Below are 8,051 nucleotides of genomic sequence, written 5' to 3' on the forward strand. Positions count from 1 at the left end.
TTAAAATTACCATGATCATGTAAGTATGTGGTAAAATGTGCATATACTGAGAAAGAAATCAGAGTTTTCACCTGGAGATCTTCCGAGGGGTTAGAGATTATATAAGAATGGGCTTTCATTTTTTGAAATGAAAAATCATTCAAAGCATGACTTTTATTCTATGATCTCCCAAACAGCGGCAGTTGTCTGCCCTTGCTTTGGTGATATCCAAATAAATAACTGGATATGTCCAGATCCTGAGCAAGGACCAGACCAACTGTCAACATCTGATGATGTTTTCCATCAGTAAAAGAAACAGTAAATTCTTGACGGTTCCCACAGCGTGAAGCTTGTACAAACTGGAGACCAATTCTTTCATTCCTTCTTCGTCTCTTCTTCCTCCCCCTCCTCTTGTTTAGTCTTCCTTTATAAAATGTGATCACTAGTGGTAAATCATAAATTCCTTTGTAGCTCTTCATAGAGTCCCAGCATCACTCTTCCCTGTGTTTGTTTCTTTCTGGCCCTGCTTTCTTTCATTGTGGTAACATTTTCTTACCAACCTCATTTTCAACAAAACAGAGTATGAAGCAAAAGGATTAACAGTAGTAAAAAGTTGGAGTGTTTTGTGGTTAGTGCTTGCTTCAAACTCTGTAATCTCCTTTGAAATAAGTGCTTTTAATATAAACCAGCTGGATGCAAGGATACCTTTAGGACACTATAGAACTGCTTCTTACTCTTGTCTTTTACCTCTTGGGTTTTGCAATGTTTGAGAAAATTGTACCTAATAAGAAGTATCCTCCTGCCCTGAAATATCTTTGAGGACTAAACTGGCAAGAACAGAGCCAAAGAACTGAAGGCAGTGTGCCATCTCCAGAGAGGTGAGCTGAACTTTTCTCTCTAAATATAATTTTGGTTTACAATAAGAAACTTACATATTTGTGTAAATAGATCATGCTGTGAGCTAGTGGGAGCAGAAACTTTTAACTACAGATGAAAGGCACCCTCTGTACTGCTGTGAAGATTCAGGTGATGCTTAGAGTTCAAATCCATCTTGTCATTTGAGGCTTGGTGAAATACAAAGTATATTAACTACAGCAATGTTCATGGCCAACTTTTTCAGCATAGAGGGCTAAGATCAGATGGAAGTCAACTTGCTGTCAAAAATAAATACTTAGCTCCTTATAGATGGTTGGAGATGCTCCAACATTTTTTGAAACCTTATTTTACAATAAGCAGATGAAATGACTGATAATGGAGGTGGGTTTGGTTTTTTCATTTGGGAAAGATAACTTTCTGAGGCAAAGCCTTATGCTTAGGGCTCTCTGCAATGGAGCCACCCTTCAGTGGGTAGCCACTTCTGGAGGGTTCTTGGCTGGCCATGAGCCTCCACATTTTGGAGGACATTCTTTTACTCTACCATGTCAACTTCTAGAGGACATTCTATAGGGACATTTTCTCCTTCTTCTTCTGTGTGTGTGTGTGTGTGTGTGTGTGTGTGTGTGTGTGTGTGTGTGTGTGTATAAAGAAATTAAGTTCTCTCCACTATTCTCTAGTGTACAGTATGATGGACATCTGAAATCATCATACCCACTGAGAGGACTCCTCATCTTGACACTGACACTACCTACCCAAATAAAAACAGGTAAATTTCATTTGTAATAAACTGTTGTCACAATGAAAATTCCCATTATGGTTTTGTCCTTCCTAATTGAGAGTGGTCAAAATTAGGATAAACTTGGAAAAAACAAAGTTCTTAAGACTGAGACCGAAAGGGATTATGCACCCATTTCTGTCTTCTAGTCACTTTCTGTGTTTCAAGTAGATATGAAAATAAATTCCTGTGGTTACTAGAGGGGAATTCTGTTGAAAAGGTTTTCATTCATGAATGCATTGGCACAGCCCTGTTGATCCAAATTCCTTACTTTTCCTGAATGGCAGCTAATCACCTCTACACAGAAGTCAGATTCCCTATTAACCCCTATTAATAGTCCACATCACTGTCAATGAAACAAGGTGGGAAAGGAATGTGGAAGGGAGTGGCTTGGCACTGCCAATTCATCACAAAATCCCAATAATGAATTGGTCATGAATACTCTACTGGTAGTGTCAAGTTCTCTTATTCTTTCCCTTGCTAAGAGAGATCAGTAATGAAAGGCCTGACCGAGAGAACTAGAGAAATTCATGACACTTAAAGACACATAACCTGGTATATATTTAGAATAGCCTGGAAGACTCAAAGCCAAAGGCTAAAGAAGAAGTCTCAGACCATTTATTTACTGAAGTTCCTTGCTTACATGGAGGAACATTGACTGCCTGGACTGATGGGCAAAAGTAGCCCATTGGCTTCAAATAGATAATATTTTGATCTTTCTGGAACCAGTGACTGAGAGAAGAGCCAACATCTTCAACAAGTATTACTCTCAGCTAATGCATTCAATGAGATTATTTTTTCTTTCATTAAAATGTGTTTTAGGAATATGTTTTAATGAGTATATTGCTTTCCAGGACTCTGAAGACTTGTCTCCTTCCCTGAGAGAATGTAATCTGTTTGCAGTAAGAGAGAGCTACATGGTTTATTAGATGAGTATTAACTAACCATTGTGTGCAAAGTAGCTTGTGAAGGGCCATAAAGGCTCCATCTTGTTGTTGTTGTTTTTAATTTTGTTGTATTTCATACAGAATAATTCAAGCCCTGTCCCCACCAGCAGTCTCTCATAGCCCCCCCGCCCCCCACTGGAACCCATATACTCTGTCCTGGGTGTTAAGGCCCACTGTGTCAAGGGATTCTATCTTGTTAAATTCTCCCCAAAGCGCCATGAAGTTGGAGTGCTGTTATCTTTGTTTTACATCTGAGGAAACTGAAGTTGACACACTAAGTGACTTACCTAACAGCTCATGGCTCTCAAGGTAGAGCTGTTTGTCCCAAGCTCACTGACTACACATCTGTCAACCCAAGGACTCACTGGGCGTAGGCAAAGGAGAAAGCAGAGGATGTACGGAAGGCACAGCTGAGGAAGCGATGAGGGAGGGGAACATGTACAGCTTTGGGGTGTGGAAGAGGGTCTAACACACCTTCTCTAAGCTGCTGAGCAGGATATGTGAAATCTAAGCTAATCAACGTTTCCCATCACGGAGCCCTCTTACTATTTAGGCCCACACTTCTTCAGCTTTGGAGACTCAAGCTTCGCAGGAAACTTCCAAGTCCTGCAGACACAGTGGGGGACCAGAACATCTAAATTTAGAAGTGGGCAGCGAGGGGTGCAGATTTCCAGAGAGTCAACCAGAGGCATCCCTAACTTCTTCCAGGCCCGTTTCATGATGCTCGTTCTAGAGGGGCCTCCTTCGATAGGCAGCTTAGCAAGTGAAGGTGTAATACATTAGGGAGAGAAAAAATACTTCCAAGAGTCCTGTTTGACATTCTTCTGCCTTTTATCAGGTTTAGTAAATCTTTTATCTTAATTATCCCCTTGAATTTCTGCGACTGATTAAATCTGCCCAGCTGCTATGTGCTTGCCTTAAGATTAGATCGTTCTTGCTTGCTTATCCTACACTGAGCTCTCCCCTGTCACCCATGCTACACCAAGTGGTTTTTGTTGTTTGTTTGTTGTTTGTTTTGCATTTCCTTCCTAATGATAATTTGCATGTGTTCCCCTTTTCTGGAAGGATCAAAGCTTAACCATCAATAAAGATGACTGATCATTGTATTTGTGTTTAAGGCATTATTCAGGATTCCACAGCCTCTCAGTTGTTTGGGGGCACAACTTTTACAGAAAAGTTTTGTCCACCCTCTCTTCTTCTAGCTTAGGTTCACACCTTTGTTTGGAATATAGATGATTCCTAACAAGTCACATGAAAAACATATGTGTGCAGTCAGAGGGGTGAGTCCATGGAGAACTGAGGTTCAGAGACCTGGGAGCAAGATTTGATAATTTTATAAAAATTTTAAAGGGGATTTGATATATTCTTGGCCTTACTAAAATTTTTATTTGAGAACTGCAAGTGATGGCATGATCTCTTCTGCCAACTACAGTGTTATGCCTAAGGACTGCAGAGGGGTAGATGGATATGCTGGGCAGTCTTCCCACTGGCACTGGCAGGAAGCCCTGAGGGAGGTCAGGAAGAGAGAGAAAAGGAGTGCCAGGTACCACAGTAGAAGAGACGACTGAGTCCTGGTCCTGCCCATCAGGGCTGGCCAAGTTTCCTTCTTTCAACTATCACTTTCACAGTGCTTACTGGCATCCATCTACGATATTGTTTATTTTAGACTTTAAATTGGCTCTGCTTTTTGCTTATTTGGTTTTTTGCTTTAGCCTCACCCTAAGCAATAATGTACATGAATCCTTAGCTTTTTTGTGATAGGTTTTTTAATTGAATTTTTAATTGAATTTTTTTTTTTTTTTTTTTTTTTTTTTTTTTTTTGGTCTTTCTGAGACAGAGTCTCCCTCTAGTCCCAGCTGGCCTGGAACACGCTATGGAGATCAGGCTGGCCTTGAACTCACAGAGATGCGCCTGCCTCTGCCTCCCGAGTGCTGGGATTAAAGACATGTACCACCATGCCTGACTCTGATTGAAATTTTAAAATGTCCCTGTGACAGCAATAATTATCTCAAATCATTTAGGAAAGCACTGAGCCAAGTCCTCAATTTACCCCTAAGGAAAATGAGGAAAGATCTTAGGAGTTAGTGACTTGTCCAAAGTTACACAACCTAACAGCAGTCAAGGATGGTCTAGAACCAAAGACTAAGTCTTGGGATTGTATTCTTTCCCTCTGTTATTTTTCATCATGCAAAGTTTAGTACATTTATACGGGAACTAATGAGGAAGAGATGTATAGGAGGTTTCATGGGAAAGAAGGACCCGAATGGGCTTTGAGAGCCAGGGGATACCCATCATGTAAAAAGGTCAGGGGGATAAGAGTCAGCCAGGATAGAAAGGGAAGGCCACTGTCCATACGCAGTTCTGTCATGGGCAAGTCTCCAATGCCAAGGAGTACCATCTCTTTAGTCAGATGCATACATGCACCACACACAGCCCCAGCTGCCTGCTGCCTATGGATATTTGTTTTAATTTTGAGATATGTTGTGGCTTTTAAGAGCTGAATTTTTTCTATCTCTGGCCTTTTAAGATATGTGGTTGTTTCTAACATCACATTGCCTCACATTCCAAACAGCCTTAGGTGAAAGAAGGACAAAAGGCCAGTGGGGCAAGTTGGTCTCATGGAAGGAAAAGTCACCCCAAAACCAAGTGCTTTGCTTCAGGCCAGTACTGGCTTTGCTTATTTGTTTGTTGGAAGATCTGATTCTCAAAACTCACAAGCTATGTTTCTTCATTTGGCCAAATTTCTCACCCAGAACTACTGTATAGCTCTAGCCCTCCCAAGGTGCTCCACAGGGGGCATGAAGGACACCCTTGGAGTTTCCTCCTCCCAGCACAGCTGCCTGGTCTACAGACATTCTGATTTACAGGGGGAGCTGCAGTCCTGAGAAGTCAACCAGTTTGCCAACCCTCACAAAGCCAGTATGAAGGAGGCCTGAAACGCAGTTCTTTCCCCTTTTAAGTTGGATTTGCCATCACATGTCACACCTACAGACCTGTACCCCCCAAAAGCTCTTGCCTTTCTGTCTTTAAGTCACATACAATTTCTCCAGAGTTCAGAATGCTCCCCAGCCTTACCTTTGCAGAGACAACGAACACACTGGGACTCTGCCCCTTTGGATCTGGTTCATTTTCTGAGTCTTTTGAAAGAGCAGATTAGCATTTGGCAAATTTTGAGTCAAACTCTCTACTCCTGAATCCTGGATCAGATGCCTCATGGCTGTGCCAGCGCCAAAGAGTTGCTTAACTCTCTGTGTGTTACTTTTTTCATCTCATAGAAAGGGTCCTCTTCATTCAGTGCAGCCTTGAGGACCTCGCAGGAGTTTTGAATGTATTACCTTAAAGTTCTTTTTTGAAATCATGATTGACTTCCCCCTATATTATGGTGAATGAGAATATCACCTCTGAGTCTCTTCTATCTGCCTCTTCAAAGAGACATGATACTGTTTAAAATGACAGAGAACCCACAGCCCCTCTCACTTTTCCATGAAACTTCAGTTTGCCTGTCATTCTACTATTCCACAGCTTCCTTCCTTCTTTCCTTCCTCCCACCCTCCCTCCTTCCCTTCATCCTCTCTCCTTCCCTCTTTTTTCCTTCCTTCCCTCCCTCTCCCTCTTTCTTCCTTTCTTCCTTCCTTCCTTCATTCCTTCCTTCCTTCTTCATATGATGGTGGGGCAAGACACACCATTTAAGAATTTTTTTAATTTGCTAGCTCTTGTTTCCTTCCAATTGTATCAAGAAGAAAGAATCTTTCCTGTTTCAGATGGGAGGTACTGGGCCCCTTGGAAGTCAGGAGTGCGTGCCAGCAGTGGATTTCTATGAGTTTCTTAGCTCTAGGACTGAAGGAAGCATCATGTCTCCTGTTCCCCAGTTCAGCTCCTTCCTGACCCTTGCTTTTGTTACCCCTTACTCCTTCCCGTACTTCCAAATATGCTTTCCCACAGCCAGGACCACCACTGGACGATGCTCAGCCTCTGTTCTGCCCCTCTAGAGTCTGACCATCCCACCCTTTATCTCCCCTCTCCTTCTCTCTTGTCTCCTCCCTCATGGCCTTTACCTGAATTCCTTGGCCCAGATTCCTCTTTTCTTCCATCCATGCATTCAACCCATAGGTAATGAGGATTGTATTCAGGTATTTTGGGACACTAATATTCAGGGAAAGGGGGCACAAGGCCAATCATGTTACCTGGGGATGAGAATGACTTCTGAAATTACTTGTGCTTAACTTCACTCCATCCCATTTTCTGCATGCTTTGCTCTACTGGTCTGACTACAGGCTACTGACTACTCTTTTCTCAGGGTCAGTTACTAGTCAGTTAAAAGGGGGATTAAAATGACAATCCCAACACTTAGCCACAAACGTGTTATGAGGATTAAGAGCGATGACATGCAGGTGTTCATCCTGTTGCCTTCTAGTATCATTTCACATACTAGAAGCTTGTGAAATGTAACAACCATCATGTATTATTGCAAAAGGGCAGTGGAGTGGACCACTCCATTCCTTCAGATTTTTTCCCTTTTTCTTTTCTCCTGATATTTAAGCAAGAGGATTCAGTATGTTCTTTTAATTGAATTGTCTAGTCACTGTCTATAGGATCTGGATTTGTTTTATAATCCCTCCTATTTTCTGTATAGTTCCAGCCACATGTCTGAATAATAAACAGATGATGACCCACACCGTCAGGGTCAACAAGTGAAGGTTTGACCTAGATAGACTGGGGAAAGAGCTTATAAGCACTTACTACATTTTAAAGCTGTGGCCTGTGTACCAGGGGTTTTAGAAGTTGAGAGCTAAGATAAACCTCTGAGAGCTTGGAGGCCAACCTCACATTTTCAGATTTTTTTTAAAATGAAGGACCAGGGATGCATAGAATCATAGCCAAGGTCACATAGGATGACTGTGGCAGAGTAAGGTTTTCCGGTGTCCTCATCTGAACTACACTTCACTTGGCTGCCAAAACACTGAGAGAGAATATGTAATTTTTAGCCTATTGTGTTGGGCCTTTCTCTGATGGTGAATGACTTGGATTTTGTGTCTGTGTACATGTGTAGCCTCTGATAGAATGGTCTGTGGGATCCTATGATAGATGAGCAAGCATAAAAGTTTTCAATAACAAGCACTGTTAACAGTGGTAGCTCAGAATAACCAGGGTCTATACGCTGATCACCTGCTCTGTTCCAGGACTTTTCAATCATCGTCTTTGTTTTCTCACCCCAGCTCTTCAGGGTAGATGCTGGTCTACCCCGAGGAAACTGAGGACCACAGAAGCCGACTAAAGACACCAATACTATCCCAACAGGCCCAGGTTGATAGCGAGATCTTTGCATCTTCAAGCAGCTTTGTTTTTCCCTGGCTTGGGCTGCTTCATTCACGCTCAGAATTGGTTTCCTGAAAATGAAAGAGGAGTGCTGAATAGGGGAGGAAAAGGACCAGAGGGAGACCATAAGAAGCTTGGAAGCAATACAAGAAGCCTCT

Source organism: Nannospalax galili, unplaced genomic scaffold (genome assembly GCF_000622305.1).
Source record: "Nannospalax galili isolate Female #2095 unplaced genomic scaffold, S.galili_v1.0 scaffold861, whole genome shotgun sequence".
Lineage (NCBI taxonomy): Eukaryota > Metazoa > Chordata > Mammalia > Rodentia > Spalacidae > Nannospalax > Nannospalax galili.